Genomic DNA, 25353 nt, shown 5'->3' on the forward strand with positions numbered 1-25353 from the left:
TAGTTTACAACATGAGTAATTAATAGCCACAAAATCTATGATAATTAAGTTTAAAATGAAGGGTTATCACATGAGTAAGATAGAGATTGAGCTACAACAAATATCTATAGTATAAGAGTGTATAATAGCACTAAATATTATATGTCAACCATAGAAAGTGTCTAAAAAATCAAATTAAAAATTACACTTTGTGATTTGTAATATATTCCAAGCACTTTCTAACCCTATGGCGAAGACATCCAAGTTAAGTAATGTTGAAAATAAAATATTTTGATGTAATTTAATTGTAGATTACCCTAAAACATAAATAAAATTGTTTTGAATGAAGCAATGATTGATACAAGGGAGGAGACTGGTGTCTTTCTCTATTTAGGGCATATGGAATCAAGGATCAACAACTTGGGAAGGAAAAGGAATTAGTTGTAGGTTAAAGACTAAGGGAGACCCCCTTGTGTCCCTTAGAATTTTGACCTAGGAATCCTACAATCTTCAAGGATAAATAAGGAAGGAAGATTCACTTGGGTCACCTCAAAGAACTTGACGAAAAATCTTGTCCAAGGGAGATAATGAGATAAAACTAACAACAACACTTTTGTGAATAATTAATAAACATTACCCATCAACATAAACAAGATAAAGAAGAATAACTTATAAATTTAGCATGCATCCATTTAAGTTCACCAATAATCTTCCAAGAAAGATAACCATCCACATCATGAGTCCCCTTTAAGTGGTTGTTCTACTTTGACATCCATAACGCATGAGAAAAAAATTATGGAACTCAAGAGAAGAGAACTCTCCATGATGTGAAATGATCCAAATGAGGAGAGTGCCCCTCTATTAATATGAGGAAACAAAGTGCTCCACCTCTAAAATAGACTAATATCCTCTAAAATCCCCTAAATGCATAATATCCATGATACAAGGTGGATAGGTTAAGAAATAGCCCCAAAAATACCTCATCAATGAATTAAATGTGCCATAAATGCAAGACATCCTTCATAAATGCCCTCAAATGATCACATGTGTTATTGAATGAGTGAAATAAGTGTGATGTAATCTCCAAAGAGGGGTAATAATGCTCCAAAAGTCATGTCTCTCCATGAAAGGGTGCAACATCTCATCAAAGGTCATGTGATCCCATCATCCAAAAATCACACCTCATTAGCAAAAGGTGTCAAACAATCCATCATTATGCTAGGCTAGCCCAAGGTAAATTCATATGTAATAATCATGTGAGACATCCCATTACAAGTGCAACATCCATCAGCTAGGGCATGACATCATCAAATAAGAAAGTGGCAAGACCCCTCCAAAGGGGTGTGATATCATCATCACATCCATCATCATCAATTAAAGGCTCAACATCAAATTAAAAGGTACAATGCCATCATGCGGGTGTTAAGCGATCTCCAATGGGTACAAGGTCACCAAGAAGCTCAATGTCCTCAAGAATGGTCCAAATCATCATCAAGATAGGAGAACATCATCATGAATCATGGATCATGATAAGAATGTACTCTCTCGCATCGGTGTATCATCATATGAGTGGGATCTTATCATCATACATCTAGGGTATGTATTTCCAAAACAACATAACAAGTGGGCTATGCCATATAAAATTATCAGTATGTTATACCACACAAATATTCCTCATCTAACTTCAAAATAATTCAATATCCAATGCACTTCACCAAGTCTAGATATGATACAACCATTACCTACCAATATCACATACAAGAAAACCCAGAGAAGGAAATAGATCCTGAAATTACCATCAAGGTATATGTGTAGAGTAGGATGAAATGGTAAAGGGAAAAAGGAGGTATTCATTGTTTGTCTCGCACAATAAATTAAGCTTAATGAATATTCATCCCATGAGAGACTTTGTAGAGGACTTCCCTAATGTTTTGAGTCACCCTTCCCTCAGCATTATGTCTTTGCACCCCTTTACTTTTCCTCTTAACTTTCTTTTCCCTTCCTCAATATTTGATCTAGGGCATCATGTTTTTCATTTCGTAATGATTGTATATCATAATATACATTTATAGTCTTGTTTGTCAAGTTCATTGTTCATATGCAATTCATTGCATGGGACATCAGGATACTTCATTAGTCCTTTCTTTTAGTGGATGCATTTAATGCATAAGACTAGGGATAATAGCCACATATGAAGAGGCATTGCTCATTTATATTTGGCTATTGTGGCATTATGATCCCTTCTATTATATTTTTGCATTTTTATCTTTCATAGTTTCTCTTAATGTTCTTTTACTAACATCAACCTTGGTCTTATTAGTCCCTTCTTCTCATGCGACTACTGAAAATTGGACCTTTGATAAGGACATATACAATTCAACCATGAAAGAGAGTATGCAGGAAAGATGGAAAATTTTATGTATGGTAAGGATGTGAACAAAATATCTCTTTTCAACCACTCCCTAGTATTACAACCAACCCTAAGAAATTCCACACTTTATTTGAAGAGGGTGGTGATCTCTAACTAAACTAAAAGCAAGGTGAAAAGCAGAAATAAATAATGTACCCTTTTTTAAGCACTCCCTGATATTAAAACCAACCCTAGAATGACACACTTTACTAAAAGAGGTTTATGACCTACAATTGAAGTAAAACAAGGTAAAAAGCAAAATTAATTAGTGTCTTGATCCATTCAACAAATCTCTCAATTATAACTAAGATGACCCCTATATATGAAAATTGCACTCATTATGAAGAATGGAAATAAAGTACCTTGTTTTATCCTAAGGTCCTATATGTCCTAAGGTCATATACTTTGGGTGTGGGCCCATTAGAGGACTAAGGTATTAGGGGATTTATATTTAGGTTAAGTACGCTCTAATCTCTAATCTCCAAAGGTGGAGCCCATTGAAGTATCAAGGGATTAAATATTTTTTCGTTCATGCAACATCTTGTATACTTCGAGGAGGTTGAACCCTAGCCGCCTCTGCCCCTAGTTCGTGCCTCTGCTTCTTGGGCGGGGATCTGGTGGCTTCCGCAACTGCAGATGATGCTCGGTGGCAGAGTACTGCTATGAAGATTGACGGGAGTTGGAGTGTTGAGGTAATGGGGGCATGGAGGCTACCCCAGCCGCCTCTGTCCATGTTTCATGTCGTTGCTTCTTAGTCGGGTCTCCGGAGGCTTCCGAATGCTGCTATGATGCTCGATGGCGGAGTACTATGCATGGGTTCTAGTATCTGCTTGCTTCGGATGGAGAATTTTGAGGGAGCAGGGGAGGGGCAGCTACCTTGGCTGCCTCTTCCCTTGGTTTGTTCCTTTCTTTCTTAACCAGGAGTTGGGGGCTTCCTTATGCAAGAGCATCGGCATTAGCCAGCAATATGGAGGATTGTCCACATTTTATGGCTAATCACAGTAAAATTCATTGACTGTTAGTCAAATTTGAAGATTACCGAGAAGAATAAACTTCTCAAATAATTTGTTATTGTAATAAGTGTGTAATTTCCTTATTTAGATTAGTAATAAGATTTGTTAAAATAGATGTGCACAAGAGCAAATAGATAGGCGATTGTTGTTAAACTTCCAGATTGAGAAGATTTCGTTGAATTAGCTCATGGTAAAAAGGTCGATAAGGCAAGAGGTGAAGGAGATACTTTGTGTGTGTAGTCCTTGAGTGTGGAGCGAAAAGCTCAGAAGAATAGGTAGACTGTGTGTTATTGTAATGGAAGTCGTTTCTGTTATGTAATTGGGTAATAGCAGAGACTTTGTTTATGAATAACTTTCACATTATGTGAGTCTATGGATGAGAATAATGGAAGGATTATGCGTTGGCTTTTCTTTGAAATTGTTGAATTGGTTGTGTTTGTGTTTTATTTAATTGCAAAGAGCGTTGTGTTGAAACAAATCTGAAGTAGTGAGCCTGTACGCCAGACAGTTATTGAACAAGAAATAAAGTGTGAAATAAACTCGTATTAGAGCTTTGAGTAGAGTTGAATTAAATTGAATTGCGCCGGGTTCGAAAGTCAGATCGTAATTGTGTAAAACGACTCCACATAAATTCTGAACAGAATTCGTGTGTCTCTTTGTTTGATGCGCCTGGAGTGGAGTTATAATTTTTGTGAAGTTGTTTGAATGAGTGAATGACCTGTGTATGTTTGAAATCGTGAGGATTCTTGGGATTGAGGCAAATCGGCGTGTGAATTTAGTGAAATGGAAAGGTTTGTTTTTACAGTGAAACTGTTTAAAAAGGCATTATAAATCTGGGTGATCGTAATGAACTTACATTATATTTAAGTTTCGGAGTGAATCGGGTCCGAAATCTGTATTGGCGGTTATTAAAACTATGGTGATGATCCGATCTCCGATCAATCGGATCGGAGCTATGAATTATTTACTATCGGCATTCATTTGTCGTGACCGCCGATTGGCATCATGTCAAGTTGTAGTGAATGGTGACTTCCTATTTGGATCGGATCGGAAGTTTGGGCACTGAAAGTGAAAACACCTTGCAAAATATCCGATTGGTGATCCCCGATTAATCGGATCGAAGTTATGGGAACTGAATCCGCAAGTTCAAACTTCTGATTATTACCAATGTCGATTTCCGATTCCGATTGAATCGGATCGAAACTGTGGTGATTGATTGTATTAGCGCTATGAAAGCTGCCGATGATTGGAGAATGCATTGGAATTGCGATTTGCAAATTGATTTGAGCTGAATCGGGTGACTGAAGTTGGAACGGAATTATAATGTATGTCATGTTCAGGGGCAGAGGCAAATGCATAATAAAGGTGATGTGCTGGTAAGTCATGTTTAATGTTATTCGACTTATAATGAAATCTGAGTTATGCAATGGAAGATCACACGCAGGATATTGGGTGAGACCGAATGAAGGCGCCGTGACAGCAGTCAATTGAAGGATCTCTATATAAGTATTCTGCGTATAAGAAGGTTGGGGCGAAATTTAGTGTTGATTGAAATCGAAAGGAACTTCTTCTAGACTGCGTGAGGTCCAAGGCATGGTGATATGGATTCACAAAGTGTAGTGACGGAATGGTAAGCGCATGGATCAATTATTGTGAACATTCGATTTTGGCAAAGTGAAAATCGATGTGTGACGGAATCTGAATAAGGTGGAAAGTGAATTATAAATTTGCAGAGATAACGAGGTATGTTAAATTCTGGGTATTGATTAATAGAAATTTTCATATTATTATGATTTGCCCAGATGGGAATTTTAATGGAATTAGAAAGTGTGGAGCAGGATTTAATTACGAGTTGAAACTGCTAGTAAGTGGATTACTTGGCATGCGGTTGGAATATAAATGAGAAGTGAATTTTTATATGCAGTGCAAATTAGATTCTGGGTTTGGCGGGTTTATGCCTGCGCAAATTTTGGTATGAGAGATTGGCTTTGTTGAAATTGAATAAGTTTGTTTTTCTGAATGAAGTTTAGTAACAGATTACAGCAGTGAGAAAATCCATTCAAAACACAGGTGACAGCATCAAAAAGAGTGAAGACTGCAGCAATATAAATCAAGAGAAGCTGTGAAAGAAGAACCAGATGCGTTCTTAAAAGCAGAAGTGGCAGTGAACCTGTAGAATCCAATAAGAGATTGGACAGAGAGGACAATTGAAGTGTCTTCGAAAGAGAGAATAAGGGATTACAGAAGCCTAGAGGGAGCAAAGGTGTTGCTCAGAGAGAAGATTCCAGATAGGGAATCGTGCTTACCAAAAGACTGAGTGAGGAGAGCTTGGTGAGGTAAGATTGCAGTAAAGAGGACTTACTGTTGCAGAGGTGCGAGGAGCTCATGGAAAGAGAGGAGCAGAAAACGACTACATATAGTGATAGCAGAAGTTCACAAAGAAGCCACAATAGAAAGGAAAATGCCAAAGCAAATGGCATGAAGATGAGTCAAGAAGAGTTTGACCGAGAGAAAACTGAGATAGATTTCCAGATTGGAATATTGATGAAGATGCTGCAGAAAAGTGTTTGGACTATGAGGAAAAGAGTAAAGTAGCCAAGGCTACAAGAAAGGAGAAATCAGCAAGTGAAGTCAGAGATAGTAGAAGAATTGAGAAAGATTGAGTTCTCAAGAGGAATCAGAGAAATTCAGAGAAGTAGAAGTAGAAATGGAAGTTTCCATTTGCAGACCAGAACAGGGTGAGATGTTAGGAGAAGAGGATAATGAGAGATCAGCTGAAGATCTCATGGACTATTGGCAGAGTTCAGGACAATTCGAAGATATGTTGACAAAGGAAGCAGATGAGGCAATGCAGCCTTGTGATTTTGATTCTTACAGTTTGTGTATGTTTGCAGGATATGCAGAGGATGATGGACAGTCGATTGAAATTGTCACAACCAAGAATGAAGCTCTTGAGGTAAAGTATGATGAAGAATCCTTTTTAGAGGAAGAAGGTGTTGATCATTTGCAACAGAAGGAGTTCATAGATGAAATCCTGTTTGGTATGAAACAGTCAGATGAGGTTGATATAGACCAGCAGTCTAAAGACAATTCCATAGTGGGACTACAAAAAGGTAAACCGATGAATTTGTTTAATGGAATTAATGAAAGATGCTTGCAATATGATGATGTAGAAAACAGGTCAACTCAGGAGGATTGCCAAGAAAAGAATGAAGCCGAGAAGGAAAATTGTGATGATCTGCTGGAGAGATTTCACAAGGAGATAGAATTCTTGGAAAGATTACTCGAGGAACCCAAAGGAGAAACAAAGCTTACAGAACCTGATGGAGGAAAAGATGCGGAAGACAGCATTAATAAATATGATGCTGAAATCAGAGAAATTGAGTAGTGATTATATGAAGGTGAGATGAAAGATTAGAAGCAACAAGGAGGTTATGTCCTCAAAGGCATAAAAGAGACAAAAATATTAACTCAACAAGACGAAGGTGGAAGTAACCAAAAATTTGGAAGGAATGATCAGCTACATGAGAATGAATTTAAGGAAGGCATTAAATTGCAGGAGTATAGAAGCTGGCAGCAGAATGAAGAACCAGAAATTGGTCTAGCAGTACAAAGAAAGACAAGTAAAAACCGAAGATACAGATGGAGACTGAAGAAAAGGGTGAAATGGAAGCTATTGCAACAGAGGTTGAATGGCAAGCTGATGAACGAGTTCAGGAAACTAGAACAAATTCATATTGATTTGAAGTCACCGCAAGAAGGATCCGCTGGAATCCAAAAGATCTATGATGGAGGATTGGTGCTTGAAGCATCAAAGGAAAATGGAAGGTATTGTATTTTGAAAACTGAAGGTTGTTTTGTGTTTGCAGGTCATATTGACTTGAGGAAAGACAAACAGTTATTGAAGACTGTTGAAGAAATGACTACTCATAGTCATATGCAGAATAAGGAGGATGGCAAAAGAATTTTTGAATTCAAAGGATACACTGAGTCATTGAAGATCATTGATCTTGAAGAAATCCAGAGTGCAGGAGAATTAAAGACAAATATTGTGAACAACGCAGTTAGTAAAGATGGTACAGAACTTTTGAGAGAACTTCGAGATGAGATGGCAGATTTGTATAAGTCGAATCTTTTGATGAGGAAGGCAGGTAAAGCATTTGTGTTTATTGAGTTGATTAATTTTGATGAAGATTTATATGCAGGAAAAGGGCAGTGTGAAGTCGATCTGAACCAAGAAGAACAGATCGGATTAATGGAAGGTATGCTGGAATTTGAAGCAAGAAATGATGAAGTCATGAATGAGAAACCAGAAGAAGAACCTGGGAAAAAGAATTTGTACATTTCAGAAATGTATATGGAAGGAAGATTGGCTGGAAGAAATGGTACAGGTGAAGGGAATGGAAAATTGCAAATTAGAGTGAGCAAACTAGCAGTGAAATATGTGAAAAGGATAGTAGCAGATAGTGAGGAATTACAGCACAAAGGCAGAAGACTTAAGGGACAAACAACATCAGTAACTAAGGACAAACTATCAAACCGAATATGGGATCCAGGAGGACACAGAATAGAATTGCATGATCAGGAGATCATGGTTAATTTAAACTTCGGGAATCTGATGCAAGAGCATCGGCATTAGCCAAAAATGTGGAGGATTGTCCACATGTTGTGGCTAATCACAATAAAATTCATTGACTGTTAGTCAAATTTGAAGATTACCGAGAAGGATAAACTTCTCAAATAATTTGTTATTGTAATAAGTGTGTAATTGCCTTATTTAGATTAGTGATAAGATTTGTTAAAATAGATGTGCACAAGAGCAAATAGATAGGCGATTGTTGTTAAACTTCGAGATTTAGAAGATTTCGTTGAATTAGCTCATGGTAAAAAGGTCGATAAGGCAAGAGGTGAAGGAGATACTTTGTGTGTGTAGTCCTTGAGTGTGGAGCGAAAAGCTCAGAAGAATAGGTAGACTGTGTGTTATTGTAATGGAAGTCATTTCTGTTATGTAATTGGGTAATAGCAGAGACTTTGTTTATGAATAACTTTCACATTATGTGAGTCTATGGATGAGAATAATGGAATGATTATGCGTTGGCTTTTCTTTGAAATTGTTGAATTGGTTGTGTTTGTGTTTTATTTAATTGCAAAGAGCATTGTGTTGAAACAAATCTGAAGTAGTGAGCCTGTACGCCAGACAGTTATTGACCAAGAAATAAAGTGTGAAATAAATTCGTATTAGAGCTTTGAGCGGAGTTGAATTAAATTGAATTGCATCGGGTTCGAAAGTCAGATCATAATTGTGTAAAACGAATCCACATAAATTCTTAACAGAATTCGTGTGTCTCTTTGTTTGATGCGCCTGGAGTGGAGTTATAATTTTTGTGAAGTTGTTTGAATGAGTGAATGACCTGTGTATGTTTGAAATTGTGAGGATTCTTGGGATTGAGGCAAATCGGCGTGTGAATTTAGTGAAATGGAAAGGTTTGTTTTTACAGTGAAACTGTTTAAAAAGGCATTATAAATCTAGGTGATCGTAATGAACTTACATTATATTTAAGTTTCGGAGTGAATCGGGTCCGAAATCTGTATCGGCGGTTATTAAAACTATGGTGATGATCCGATCTCCGATCAATCGGATCGGAGCTATGAATTATTGACTGTCGACATTCATTTGTCGTGACCGCCGATTGGCATCATGTCAAGTTACAGCGAATGGTGACTTCCGATTTGGATCGGATCGGAAGTTTGGGCGCTGAAAGTGAAAACACCTTGCAAAAGATCCGATTGGTGATCCCCGATTAATCGGATCGGAGTTATGGGAACTGAATCCGCAAGTTCAGACTTCCGATTATTACCAATGTCGATTTCCGATTCCGATTGAATCGGATTGGAACTGTGGTGATTGTGCGTATCGGTGCTATGAAAGCTGCCGATGATTGGAGAATGCATTGGAATTGCGATTTGCAAATTGATTTGAGCTTAATCGGGTGACTGAAGTTGGAACGGAATTATAATGTATGTCATGTTCAGGCGCAGAGGCAGATGCATAATAAAGGTGATGTGCTGGTAAGTCATGTTTAATGTTATTCGACTTATAATGAAATCTGAGTTATGCAATGGAAGATCACACGCAGGATATTGGGTGAGACCGAATGAAGGCGCCATGACAGCAGTCAATTGAAGGATCTCTATATAAGTATTCTGCGTATAAGAAGGTTGGGGCGAAATAGTGTTGATTGAAATTGAAAGGAACTTCTTCTAGACTGCGTGAGGTCCAAGGCATGGTGATATGGATTCACAAAGTGTAGTGACGGAATGGTAAGTGCATGGATCAATTATTGTGAACATTCGATTTTGGCAAAGTGAAAATCGATGTGTGACGGAATTTGAATAAGGTGGAAAGTGAATTATAAATTTGCAGAGATAACGAGGTATGTTAAATTCTGGGTATTGATTAATAGAAATTTTCATATTATTATGATTTGCCCAAATGGGAATCTTATTGGAATTAGAAAGTGTGGAGCAGGATTTAATTACGAGTTGAAACTGCTAGTAAGTGGATTACTTGGCATGCGGTTGGAATATAAATGAGAAGTGAATTTTTATATGCACTGCAAATTAGATTCTGGGTTTGGCGGGTTTATGCCTGCGTCACTTCCGTTCGCAGTGGTCGTTGATTTTTTGCATGAGTATTTCGTGTATGCCTGTGTAGTTTGGGGTCGAGGTTTTGTTGTTCGTGGTCTAGATGGTGCCATTTTTCATTACTGCCATGGGCGCTTACCTGGTGTTGAACTATTGATTTGTGGTTGTAGCGGGTTTGGGGTTTATGCCATGTTTCCTTCTACAGGCCTATTCCGGGGCATTTCGGTTTCTGGGCAACCTGTGCCTTGATTATATACTGGCTTTGGCAATTTTTCCTTGGTGGGCGTATGTGACTGTCACAGTTTTTTGCCAAATATTGTTTTGCCTCTTTGGGGTTTTTGGGCTCTTGTTCTTTTCAGGATTGCTGGGGTTTTTAAAACCCATTTATTGTATTGATTTGAAGCCTGTTTTTTTGGCCTTTTTACGACTACTCCTTTTGGAGCTTTTCACTATAAGTGGCTTATGTGCACTAGTCTTCATATGCTATTTTCATCTACAACATGTAATTTTCTGATTTATCAATGAAAATTATGACTTTTCCATGGGAAAAAACATCTTGTATACTCTAGCCCTTGAGGTAAAAGCCTTGTTTCCACTTAATATAATGAAAGATGTTATAAGGTGATTTGAACAATTTAATTTTATAGTAAAACCAACGTTTACCCTTATGCATTAGCCATAAACACTCAAACTTAACACTAGGAAAAACCACTAAAATAAGTATAACTTAACTTAACATTAGGAATAAAACACTAAACTAAGTATAACCTTTTACCAAATATTAGCCCTACTATAAGTATCATTATTGAAACTAACATTTAGAATTTGAATGGATTGAGTTAGGACAATGTCAAATGTTTCCAACCTAGAATTTTTCAAGCACCTGCTTGTTTTATTAGTCCCTACCTCTCCAGGGACTATAACACTCACCTCACGATCAAAGTTTGTTGAATCTCGATTATTTTGTCGAGCTTTTGCAATTTTGACCAAAGTTTTTGGAAAATGCTAAATATTCCTAATTTCCGATAAATTCAAAATAGTTTTCTAATTTCTGGAAATCACATTTCTAATTTTTCCATTGGTTGAGCGAACCTTGATGTGACATAATTTCCCTATTGGAGGGATTTTTATATTTGGTATTTGTTAGTGCCTGAAAAATCATTTTTAAATAATAAAAAAAGGATAATTTTGTGAGTGCCCATTCTGTTGGTGAGTTCTTTGACACTGACATTGACATATTGCTCTACGTAGGTCCCTTATTTAAGTGTGGGGGAGGGTGAGTGTTTCCTTAGTTAGTTCTCTGACACTGACAGTAAGACAAGTATTCCATTTTTTTTTTTCCATTTTAAACTTCTACAAATTTCATTGTGCAGGAGAACAATTACATAGAGCTGTAAATATGTGTAAACCAAAGGATGTGTGGATGAGGGGATATGTTTGAGACAATAAGGGTGCAGAGGGAATGAATTAACAAAATACTCTGAGCATGTCGTTTACATAAGTAGGGGAGGGGTGGAATTTACTCAGTTAATGCTCTTACACTAACAGTAAGATAGGTATTTCTAGTGCGTTTATCTCTTATTCCATTTTAAAAATTTTTCCATTTTAAACATTTACATATTTAGTTGTGCGGGAGATAAGTTGCATAAAGTTGTAAATTTGTGCGGAATGAAGGATGTGTAGGAGGGCGTATTTGCGGGAAAACGGAGTTGCATAGGGAACTATATTCCATAGAAATGAAATTATTTTAACTTTAAATAGAATCTTAGTATCTAATATTAAATTAAATGAAGTCTCTCTTTATTGTGTGTGAGAAAGGAGTGTCATTGCGGGACAATGGGTGTGTAGGGAAAGGAACATAAACTTTAATTTTTAATTATATGCATATTTGGATACATTTCCCCTTAAGGGTGGATTGACATGCCTCGTTTTGTTTGATATCAGATGTGCAATTTTCAAAACTATATTCAACGACTTTGATCCTTTAAAAATTAGAAACAAAGAATCTTGGTAGTCAAGGTTTCTGAATACTATGTGCATTTGTGATTTCACATTTGTGGATTAAATACTTATTAATATGAAATATTAAATTATGTGTCTCTTTAATGCATGTGAAGGGTGGTGTTGTGCAGGGGAACGATTGTGCAGAGCAAGGAACAAAAACTTTCTTCAACAATGTTTCGCTCCTCCTTCCACGTGCCTCTTTCCTGCATGACAATACATATTAATAAATTAATGGGAAATAGGGGTGTATAGGGAACTTTAATCTGCAAACATGAAATTATTTAAACTTTAAGCAAAAACATAGTAACTAATATTAAATGAAGTCTTGTATTTATGCCTATGAGAAAGGAGGTTTGTGTGAGAGAACAGGTGTTCATAGCAAGGAAAAATAACTGTAATTCATAATGTTCTATATCTCCAACTACATTTCCCCTTAGGACTGGATTGATGTCGACTCGTTTTATTTAATATCGGGATGATTCGATGTGAGGTTTTCAAATTATGTTCAATGGCTTTGATCATTTAAAAACTAGAAACAACTAATGTTTGTATTTAAGGTACCTGAATACTTATTATGCAAAATTACATACATTTGTGAATTAAATACTTATTATTCAATATTAAATGAATTTTATTTTTAATGTGTGTTAATAAGATGTGTTTTGCGGGAGAACAGGTGTGTGGAGAAAGGAACAAAAACTTTCTTCCGTAAATGTTACGATCATCCGCATAAATTTATCGTCTGCAAACTTCTTCCGTAGACCTCCCTCCTGCATGACAATACATATTAACGATTAATGAGACATTTTTATTTATTAAATTTTGGGGCATCGAAATTTTGGTTTACGTGTTTATCAGATGCGAAATAAGGTTGGGTGACTAACTATTCACATTACTATGTTCGAAGGCTTCGATCATTTAAAAACAATATCAAAGTAGAAAGAGTCAATCTTAGTATTCACAAATTTTGGATACTATGTGCATTTGTGATCTTACATCTGTGAATTAAATACTTGTTATCGGATATTAAAGGAAGTGTATTTTTAATGTATGTGAGGAAGAGGTGTTGCGTGGGAGAATGGGTGTGCGGAGCAAGGAACAAAAAAAAATCTTGCAATTTTCCATATCTCTATATGAATTTCCGCGGATCTTTTTCCCACACAACAATACATATTAATGAATTAATTAGAGTTTTTTAATTTTAGTTAGTGTTTAAGTTGAAGCTAGTATTAATATTGAATTTCATAGCAAGAGGATGTTGTTACAAGTTAAGATGAGAAAACTAGAAACATTACCTTTTTTAACAAATTTGTAAACATTTTATATGATGCATTTGGAATTGAAAGTCCAAGTATTATCATGACCATGTGCAAATTGTAATGGGAAATTTAGAGGAATGTTGATTTAATGAAATTTTCTAGTTATCGTATATGCCTACAACTATGTGTCATCGCCTCTGTCGATTGGACCACAATTGTGAATAGCCATAAATGAAACGTGAAAGTGATAAGGACACAGATATACCCATGCTAGCACAAAATTGGTCGCCTTTCCAAACACTATAATAATCTCCTTGTGGTCAAAGTCAGTTGACTCTCAGTTATTTTGTCGAGATTTTGCAATTTTAACCAAAGTTTTGGGAAAATGTTGAATATTCCTATTCTCACGTAAACCCAAAAATAATTTTCTGATTTCTGAAAATCTTATTTCTAATTTTCCATTAGCTGAGTGAGCCTTGATGTGATATAATTCCCCTAGTGGAGGGCTTTTTATTTTCTGTATTTTTCAGTTCCTAACAAATCATTTTTAAATTAAAAAAAGGCTAATTTTGTGAGTGGTCATTCCATCAATTAGTTCTCTAACATTAACACTGATATAATGTTTTGCGCAAGTCCTTTGCGTAAGCGACGGGCGGGGGGGAGGGGGCGGTCGTTTCCTTAGTTACTGATCCAACATTGACAATAAGATAGGTATTTCATTTTAAAACTTTATAGATTTTGTTGTGTGGGAGAATAGTTGCACAGAGTTGTGAATCTGTGTGGAATGAAGGATGTGCGGAGGAGGGGGTATGTGTAGGACAATGAGGATGTAGGGGGAATGACATTGATAGAATGCTTTGAGAAAGTTCTTTATGTAAGCGGGGGAGGGGGTGTTTCCTCGATTAGTGCTCTGACACTAATAGTAAGACATGTATTGCTAGTGTGTTTATCTCTTATTTCATTTTAAACTCTCTTTTTTTTTTTCCGTTTCAAACTTTTACAGATTTGGCTGTGTAAAAGAACAATTGCATAGAGCTATGAATATGTGTGGAATTAAGGATATGCAGAGGAGGGGGTATGTGCAGGACAATGGGGGTGTAGAGGGAAGTTTATTCCATAGACATGAAATTATTTTAACTTTAAATAGAAACTTAATATCTAATATTAAATTAAATGAAGTCTCTTTTTAATGTGTGTGAGAAAGGATTGTTGTGTCAGACAAAGGGTGTTTGGAGCAAGGAATAGAAACTTTAATTCGTAATGTTTTTCATCTTCGAATACATCTCCCCTTAAGGGTAGATCAACACAGGCATGTTTTATTTGATATTAGATGTGTGGGTTTCAAAACTATGTTCAACGACTTTTAAGAATTAGAAACAACATATCTTGGTATTCAAAGTTTTCGAATATTGTGTGCATTTACGATTTCACATTTGTGGATTAAATTCTTACTATGCAATATTAAATTAACCATTTCTTTAATGAGTTTGAAGAATGAGTGTTGTGCGGGAGAACATGTGTGTGGAGCAAGGAACAAAAACTTTCTTCTACAATGTTTCAGTCCTCCTTCTGCACACCTCCTTCCAGCACGACAATACATATTAATCAATTAATGAGCAACAAGGGTGTAGAGGGAACTTCATTCTGCAGACATGAAATTATTTAAACTTTAAGCATAAACATAATATCCAATATTAAATGAAGTGATATGTATTTTATCATTATATTTTTTGTCATCCATCTCGATGCTTTCAGAGTGGAAAAAGTGGAGGAAATTTAAACTCTAAGCATAAACATAATATCCAATATTAAATGAAGTGATATGGACTTTATCATTATATTTTTTTTCTCATCCATCTCGATGCTTTCAAAGTGGAAAAAGTGGAGAAATTAGCTGACATGACCCTTTTTACTGGTCAGACCCAGTTTGGAAAATTGGGGTCTGAAAACTTTTGAGAGTGTTTTGAGGCATGAAACGACATTTTTTGGGGGTATAACTTTGTCTCTTTAGTTAGTGAAACAATTTTTTTTCCTATTCCACACACATAGACCTTTCCAACATTGCAAGAATTGTGTCAATTAGAGTCTATATGTGAAATTTATGTCACTCAGAAGTTGATCTTCATATTTTCACCACCATAATTTAAGAGGATGACACCTGAACACCCATTATTCATGAAAAAGTGTTAGCCACATGATTATGATTTAAAATACTCTAGAATATTCTATATTATAACTTTGGTTAAGGGTTGAGGTAGTCAATCCTAACCACTAGTAGGTTATCGAGCTGGGTTATAATTGGGCCACTAGGAGGAAAAGGGGTTCCATTCGTTCAAGACAATTTGTTCCATAGTTGAGAAAAAATGGCCGAGAGGGATAGGAGATAGAGCACAAAAAGAGGATTTTTTCACTATGGTAGCCCACAGGCCATATGCCATACTTCTTTGTACTCACAGACATTTTCTATTTAGAGAAAGAGAACAAATCATGCCTCACCCTCTAGCTGGGTTTTTCTCTCAAAAGGGTTTCCCAGGTCATATCTTGTATCAAATGTGCATTTGAGATTTTATTTCGTTGTTATCTATTTTCTCCATAATTTTCAATTTTCATGCATGCACTAATAATAGAATTCTACATATCGTGAAATATAAAAAGAAATAAAATTGTAATAGTGAATAATTTTAGATTTTAAATATATTTTTATCAGACATGTTATGATGAACTGTCTAGTGGAATATCCACAACGATTTACTAATCATATTGGTATTAGAGTAGGTTTCTTTGGGTATATTGAGGATATCTCCAGGGGATATAAATCAACATGGACAAAAGTTTTAAAACCCTAATCATGGTCAACAAATATGTGAATAACCCACATGATCCTACAAAGGAGATGTTTTCACAACTCGAGAAAAAAAGTCAAGGATATAAATCATAATGTAAATCTCGTCATGGTGGCCCTGAGAAATAATTTCAGAATACTCAGAGAAGATGGGGGTTCTAATGTAGATGATAAATAAAAAGGGTGATTAGGAGATCAGGAAGAAATAGAGAACCAGTCAAAGAAAATACTTGAAAAATATCAACTTAGTTCGAGTGCCATGAGTCAATCATAATCCTTGTTCAAAATGCAAGAAAATGTTGATATCAAGTCATACCATGATGATATCATTGCTCTTAAGATAAATCGCTTGTTGCAACAATTGGAAGTGTATTTCAGTGTCCATCACATTGAGGAAGCATAGAAAATTTTGCTTGCGCGGCTGAAATTAGAGGGCCATTCCCTAACTTGGTGGGAAAGCCACCCAAAGACCCTAAGGTTGGAAGGAGAGCCTCTAGTGACTAAGTGGGAAGACTTTAAAACCCTCATTAATTCATAGTTTTACCCTATTGGGTATGTAAAATACCAGTGGATCCAGTGGCACTACTTTAGGCAAAATCCAAGGCAAAACGTGCAGGACTACACCACATAGTTCAAAAAGATGGCCATAATGCTAGGCATATCCCCAAACAATCCATATGTACTCCTCAAGTATATGGGGGATTTACAGCACCATTTTTGGGAGAAATGATGTTGCTCAAGCCTAAATCATTGGATGAGGCTTATGTACAAGCATCGTACTTGGAGAGCATAGGCCTGAAGAAAGCACAATCAAGGGGATCGAAGTAGAAGGAGCAATAGGATGCTTCTAAGGATGGGAAAAAGAGGCAGAAATGGAAAACATATAAAAAGACGGCAGCCACAACACACTAATGCAAAGATCCCAACAACCATTGTAACATCGATGACCATAGAGAGGAGAAGTGCTAGAATTTGCATCCAGATCTTAACCCGATGAAAAAAAGAAATATAATAAGAAGAAGAATCTCATGGCCATTGATTCGAGCAACCAAGTTGAAAGAAACTCGGATGTGGATGAGAATATCATTTTTAGATCAGTGCAGGAGGTGGTGAATCTTAGTAGGCTTCAACAATAGGAAGAGAAAGAAATGGCCAAACTTTTCCATACAAAGATAGAGGTCAAGAAGACCAATATTGATGATTTGTTTGACCCAGGATCACATGCAAATGTCATTGCAACAAAGTTAGTCAATAAATTGGGACTCGATGTTTTTGATCATCCAAGCCCATATCCACTAGAATGGGTAACTAAGGATGTATAGTTGAAGGTAACAAAACAATGCAAAGTTAGATTTTCCATCAATGTTGATTTTATTAATGAAGTAGAACTAGATGCAATTCCCCATGATGTATGTGGAGTTGAGTTTGGGAGTCTCTATATGTACATGCAAGATGAAATATTCATGTGGAGAGCTAACCAGTATTGACTCGTTAAATATGGAAAATCATTCACCGTCAACGTGCACAAAGGAAAGTCAAAAAATTTGTTGGTAAGTTGCAACCAAGCCAAGAAATTGATTAGCTCTAGCAAGAAGTATGTTTTATTGTTTTTAAGAGAAAAAAAATTAAATGCATAAGAGACAATAAGAGGCAAGGCATACCTATATAGGTGCACTAAGAAACAAAAACAATAACTGGAAGAGTTTCTACATGAATATAGGGATGTGTTCGAAGAGCCTAAAGGGTTACCACCTAAGAGGGAAGTGGAGCACAAGACCCAGTTATTGACAGACTCCCCATTGACAAACATTAGGTTGTATAGGCAATCTGTTATAGAATCAAGTGAGGTTACGAAAAAATTGTAGCAACTAATGGAACAAAGCATCATTTTATTGAGTACATTACCATGTGGGTCACTCATCATCATTGTGCCAAAGAAGGGTGGGACTTGGAAATGTGTATAGATTATAGGGTGTTGAAAAAAAGCATTCTCAAGAACAGGTACCCCCTATCCAAGATAGATGATCTCTTGGATCAGTAGCAGCAAGAAATATAATTCACCAAACTAGACATAAAGTCTTGATATCACCAAGTTCAAGTAAGAGAAGAAGATACCTAGAAGACTTCGTGCAAAACTACGCAAGGTTTGTATGAGTGGTTAGTCATGCCATTCAACCTATGTAATGCACCATCTAAATTTATGAGATTAATGAATGATGTAATGCACCATTTTATAGATTCATTTATTTTTTTCTATTTGGATGATATATTGGTATATAGTGCTATATGGGAGGAGCACATATCACATTTAACGTGAGTGCTAGAGACATTAAAGAAGCACCAGCTACTAGAAAACCTCAAGCAGTGTGAGTTTTCACAATAGTTTGTGTTGTATCTGTGGTATGTGATAAGTGGAGGAGAGCTCAAGATAGATCCTACCAAGATGGAGGCCATCATGAAATGGTCAATGTCTATTAATGTTTATGAGGTTAGGAGTTTCATTGGGACAACACAGTACCTAAGGAAATTCATAGCCTCATTTTTAATGGTAGCAGCACTGCTCCATGCCAGAACAACAAGTAGCAAGAGTTTCGGTGGGGAAAGGATCAGTAGAGGTATTTCAAAGGGCTAAAGAAGAATATTAGTCAAGCACCATCTCCTGCATTACCAAACTTGCGGCAACATTTTAAAGTGGAGACAAATGCGATTGGGTATATTACTGCAGTGGTCTTGATGCAATGATGAAGGCTTGTATGCTACCATTCTGAAGTATTTCATGGGGCAGTTCCTAACTACCCTACGTACGACAAAAATCTCTATGCCCTCGTGCAAGTTGTGAAGAAGTGGAAGCACTATCTAATGGGAAAGGAGATAGTACCCGTAGGCCTAGAGTAAGCTACATCAAACCAAGCATTAAAAGTGGATGTGGTTTCTATAACAGTTTCATTTAGTGATTAAGTACAAGAAGGGAAACACAAACAATTTGGCCAGCATGCTTTCAAGGCCACCCACACCAAAAATCGTAGCATTGGGAACTCTGATGCACATGGATTCATTCACCCATGATGCATGTACAGAGGCATATTCATAGGATCATAGCTTCAAAGAGGTGTATTAGTAGTTGCAAAGTCAAAGTCATGTGCACGATGGTGACAACACCATTGACTAACATCTCTAGGATGGGTTACTCTACATGATGGATAAGCTATGTGTTCCTAAAGGTGAGTGATTGCAACTAATTAGAGAGGCCACAACTCTAAGGTTGTAGGGCACTTTGGTGTAAGGAAGATCATGGACAATCTTGTCACCTTCTGAAAAGAGAGTTCCAATTGTACAAAGAGGGAAAAAATAATAGAGATGTTTGGAGCTAGCCTCCAAGCCATATGTTATCCATGATAACCCCTAGAAATAATTTTTAGTTTGATTAATCATTTGCATCTATCTGCTACTTTTCTGAAAGAGGTTGTTGTGCTTTGCAAATTGGAGATTAAAGGAGGAAGAAAAGGTCCAATTTAAATTGTTTTGGAGAAATTTCCATATTCTCTTAAAACCATTTCTTTCACAAACCCCATTTCTTCCCTTTTTTTTTAACTCTAGCCGTAGTGACCCATTTTTTAACTCTAACTGAAATCCCTTGTATATCCAACTCTAGCCATGTTTCCCATTCCCCTTTGAAATGTTTTAAAACATTCAGAAATCATGTCGAAACCCTTTTTAAGCGTTGGGACCCACAAACCATAATCGCTATTGGCCCCTTCCCTTTTTGTGATACATATCCTCCCGTCTCCCCTCCTTCTCGCTGATTGCAATAATTCCTTCCCCCGCCAATTGCGATATTGCAATCAGGGATCACACAAGTCAAAGTCCCTCCTCCACCGAAGTCCCTTCCAACTTGTGATTGTGATGTGCGAGAACCCTCCCAGATGTGCTATTTTATGTATCATGCTTTATTGAAGTTTCACATCCGGAATATTGGAAAGCACTATGAAATATGGTAAAAGGGCCCTCTCCTGTATTGTGATTGTGATATCAACAAGCCTGGATCAACGGCCCAGATGGAATCAACTTGGATCAACGACCCAGATCAACGAACATTAAAACGGTTATTTTGCTTTCGCTCAGTGGGATGGGGAGGGTATTTTTTGGCATATATCCAGAAGCACGATCCTTAAATGGATAAAATAGAGGAAATACTATGAAATGGCCGATTGTGATATCCCGAGTGGGCCCAATCCCACATATCGGCGATCGTAAGTGGGATTCTGTTTAACAAAGGGTCGAGCCTCATAGACACGAGCCCAAAGGTCCTAGCACCCAAAGACTAAAATATTGGTTGTAGCCCTCGGTCACATGAAGCAAAAGGGGCTAAAGTAGATCAGAATGTCCCATCCCGTAAGGACCTTTAATGGAAAACCCTGATGCGATAACTCTGCGATAAAGTAATGCAAAACCTTAAAGGCATGGTGGGTCGGCAGCTGAGGCATTAAGAAAGGAGATGTAGCGTTCAAAATCAGCATGGGCTGACTCAGAAAGGCCCCTTGTGACACGAAACCAGGGTCGACACTGATAGAGTAAATGAAGATATGGAATCTTGGGAGGACTTGACGATCTAGCATGGTGCTCCACGCAGAGGGAAGATGGAGTACCGCCCAGGCGACCTCTTCTCCTGTAATATGGAATTAAACTGATAATTGACCACTCCCAGTTTTGAAGAATGAATAATCCGAGCAGTAAAGGCAGAAGCAATGGGAATCGGTTGAGTGACACAAGTGGCCAGAGCATGGGCAAGCAACAACTTAAGCAAAGGAAATCCCAGGGATGGGCATGGAGAGATTTTGTTGGTGTTTCCATCTAATTGTTGACCTGTTTTGTAATCATGTAATGTGTCGACCATTTAATGAAGAAATTAATATTTTGTAGTGATTTTTGGGCCAAAAAGCCATCCCAGGCTGAGACAGCTAGTCAATCTAACAGTTGAGGCTCGACTGAAGATATTTTGTTGTAATTACTGTTCAATTCCCCCCTCTCCAGATAAATAGCGGGAAGAAACACTTCACAAAGGTTCAAAATCCTAAAGAAAGAACTACATGTTATTTTCAATACTGTATGACTTTATGATATGCATCTTTCAAAATATTAAGTAAATGGTGGTGATTCCCCCTTCGAGTACTACAATATGTTATCCCTCTGTTAAATTCCATTATGTTCATGTTTCCTCTCTAAATTCATGTAATCGTAGCTGCTAGAAATGTTTCATATGTTCTTACAGATTCATTTGTATTGACTCGTTAATGCATGTGCCTGTATGGATCTTTGATATTATATCTTTAAAATTGTGCTCCATGAATCATCACACACATCCTCTTTCATCGATGATGTTTACCTTTAACATATATAAGTGTAGAATTCTGGAGGCTTCGATCTTTATGTGATAAGTATAGAATTCCTAATGCTTCAAGCTCTATGTGATGAGTTACTCCTCCTTATCCTCTCTCATTGCTTTGTCAAAACTTATTAAACTCTACGTCTTTGAACTACTCGGACTCCACTAGTTTATGCATATATTTATGTGAGTTGTATATGTGAAGAAGTACCAGAAATACATGGCTTACACCTTTAGATGAATGAACCACCCCATGCTATTTATTATATATCTTGAATATATATATATATATATACAAAAATATATGTGATGTCTCCAATTTCCCGAAAATCATATGAGACACACAAAATCTAGGTGTTCCAGGCACTGGTCTTATAACCAATCTAAGGTTGTCTCTATAAGCGACAACATCTTATGGCATCGTTACCGGGTAACGTATTGAAGGATTTTTCCCCTGGGATACGACAAGTTAAGCACTCTTTGTGTAGGTGAGCAAAGACGTTATGATTGCATCCTCATCACCTTGGCGACTCCACAAATCCCATTATTATTTATCATCCTCGATTTTAGAAAGCCTCACACTCGCTTAGATACCTCTCAGTAGAAAACCCCATCTGTATCTGACCCAGCAAAATTAATTTTCAGGAGAGTCTGGAAGGAGAAAACTCCTACTACCTATGCTATTGTCTCATCATTCTTTGAAGCCTCCTAATCTAGCTCCCAAGCCGCTGTCATTCACTGCTCATAATTTACTCCTAAGATCCTTACATACCTTGCTCTCAGTCTAGCCACTCCTCTAAGTGCTATGCCTCAGGACTACCTAACGCTTTTACCTAGGTTCAATGGGGAGGATGAAAACACTGCACAGAGGCACATTGAAACCTTCTGTGCTTTTACTGAGAATCTAAATGTAGAGCAACTAGATGTGGTCCTGAGACTCTTTGTACAATCCCTTGATGGAGAAGACAAAAATGGTTTAAATCCCTACCTAATTCCTCCATCACTTCCTGGGAGGAACTCGAAAACTCTTTCACACAAAATTGGGGTGAAAAGAGAAATCATGAGTATGTCCTCACAGAGTTCAATGCTATAAGGAAGAAGCCAGAAGAGGATATTTCAGAATTCATAAAAAGGTTCAATAAGCAGTATAATAACCTTCCTGGTGAGATAAAGCCCCCTCCAGCTATTGCTCGCGTAGTATTTGTGGGGGCCTTTGAATCCAACTTTAGTTTTACCCTGAGAGAAAGGAAGTCTTGCACTTTGGATCAAATCCAAGTTGATGCTCTTGAGGTAGAAGCAAATTTCACCTCGGCAAGGAAGTCAAGAGGTAAGGATGAACCTACTAAGAAGAAAAGGGGGAAAGAAGAAACATCCTCCTCTAGTCAAGCTAAAGAATCACCATATCTAAAGTGGGAATAAATGGATAAACTCATCAAGAGCTTATCGCATAAGGTGGTGAAGTTTGAGCTAGAGAACAAGAGTATCCTGAAACCGAATTCTCAAGGTAACAACCAAGGTTATAACCCACAATACAAAAGGACACCATTCCAGATACTTCCAAGGGAAAGAAAGGACCAACTTGATCAGATCCCTCATCCTCTATATTTAGAAGATGATCCAGATGAACAATCATCGGATACACATGAGATGCAGGGAAACTTATATTCCTCTTTCTCTGGAGAAGAACATGAAAATATGGCTCACCAAGAGACAACTCATGATAGAGGAGCAGTAGAAAATGAGGAGGACATAGTTTACTATTGTAAATAGTTTTTGGATTTCATGCAAGCACAACTACACCGAAGGTATGATCTGAGATCTTCAAGAAAGAGGTCGAGGGAACTGGAACAACAAGAGGGAACTACTCCCCAAGATATTCCCCCAGTGCCAAATAAATGGAAAGGTAAGCTGAATCCTGACTCATCTAAGGTAAAAATCCCCTCAAATAAGGAATGCAATAGCTCTGAGGTACACACAGAAGAGAAGGCACCTGTTTTGATAAAAACTACCATCGATAAGGAAAGAGAAGTAGAGCTAGGAGGTGTAGAAAAAATCCAGCCTGCATTCAATCTTCAGAAGGAACTCGAAAGGTAAAGATCCATGTTCCTCTAATTGAACTTCCAAAGAAGCCCACTTATAAATCCCAAGTCTCTCAATTCATGCTTCCACCCACCTCAGTACCGACCCATGACTGTTTAAACCTTCAAGAAGAAAGACCAATGGTTGTTTTTGGGCCTCATGTTGAAGAACTTGATCCTTCCACTGCACCCTTCTATGTGACCTAGTAATTCATCACCACTTATTGCATAACTGCATGTTGGACTCTGGTGCCTCACATAACCTCATGCCTTTAGCCATGATGGAACAAATTGGCTTGCATATCACCAGGCCTTACAAGGACCTATACTCCTTTGACTCTAAGAGGGTCAAATGCTTGGGAATGATAAAATATCTAGTGGTAAACCTGGCTCAAATCCATGTGAAGAGCGTAGTGATGGACATCGTAGTGGTATATATTCCCCCTCGATTCGGCATGCTCCTATCTAGGTCTTGGGGTTCCAAGGTGGGGGGCTCTATCAAATTAGATCTAACTTATGCCACTATTCCCACTTTTGGAGGCAAAGAAAGGAGGTTGTACAAAGAGTCCAGATTTGTAAAAACTATGACCCCAGTGGAAGGTGCTAAAAAATCCCCAATGTATGGAAAAGAAAGCGACCTCTCATGCTTGTTCCTAGAAGAATATGGGACCATCTTAGAAGAAACACCCGCACATCTAACGATGCAATTAGAACACCAGCACACAGATGAAAACAAAGTGTGGAAATTATGCTTTGGCAGAGAAAATTCCAAAGCTGGAACTGGAGCAGGAGTATTCTTGGTATCTCCTGAGGGAAGCTTTATACCCCTCTCATTCAAGCTAGAGTTTGAGGCAACCAACAACGTGGTAGAGTATGAGGCATTTCTCCTTGGGCTACAAACAACAAGGAATATGAATATTGAATTCTTAATTATGCATGGAGACTCCAAGATAATTGTAAAGCAGATCAGAAATCAGTGCCAGGCTAAACACCCCAGATTGAGGACTTACCAGAATGAAGTTTGGGATTTTATTGATAACTTCTTCCTGACCTTTAATATCCAATTTCTTCCCAGAGAAGGAAACATAATGGATGATTCCCTTGCTGTAGCAGCAAGCAATTTCAAACCCCCTCAAAATCTGCTTCTCAGGTATGAGGTGGAGGTTAGATACAAACCCTCTATACCTGATAATGTCAAGCACTGGCAAGTATTCGAGGACGATGAGCAGATCAAATGATTTATAGAAGTAGTTGGGGAGTTCGCTAACTCAACCTTTGATCAAGGAGAGGAAAAAGAGGCAGATCAAGAACCCACTTCGTGGGAAGACACGATGGCTGGACATAAAATTTTACAACTGAAAGGGAATACCATTCCTTGTGGGCTAGTCCCATTGTAAAGATTATTTAATAAGGATGATGTAGCCTCCAAACCAATGGCTCTGGAGATGGATGAAAAAGTAGAAGATTGCAATATCGTCTCAGAGGATGAACCCCATATGGTTAGACTATCAAAAGGAATCCCTTCGCAATATAAACAAAGGTATTTAAATCTCTTCAAGACCTATAAGGATATGAGAAAATTCTTCGGCGTCGATCACATGGAATTACATTTGTCGACGCGTTTCAAACCAACCAGTGTGGTTCATCGTCAGGACAAGTTGAAGAATCAGATCTAGGCTGCATGTTAAATAGTTAGAGCAGGACCTCCAACGGCTATATTTGACCAGGCAATGGCTAAAT

The sequence above is a fragment of the Pinus tabuliformis genome, chromosome 3_1, assembly GCF_031772625.1.
Source record: "Pinus tabuliformis cultivar Carrire ecotype Pingquan chromosome 3_1, CPIR1, whole genome shotgun sequence".
NCBI lineage: Eukaryota > Viridiplantae > Streptophyta > Pinopsida > Pinales > Pinaceae > Pinus > Pinus tabuliformis.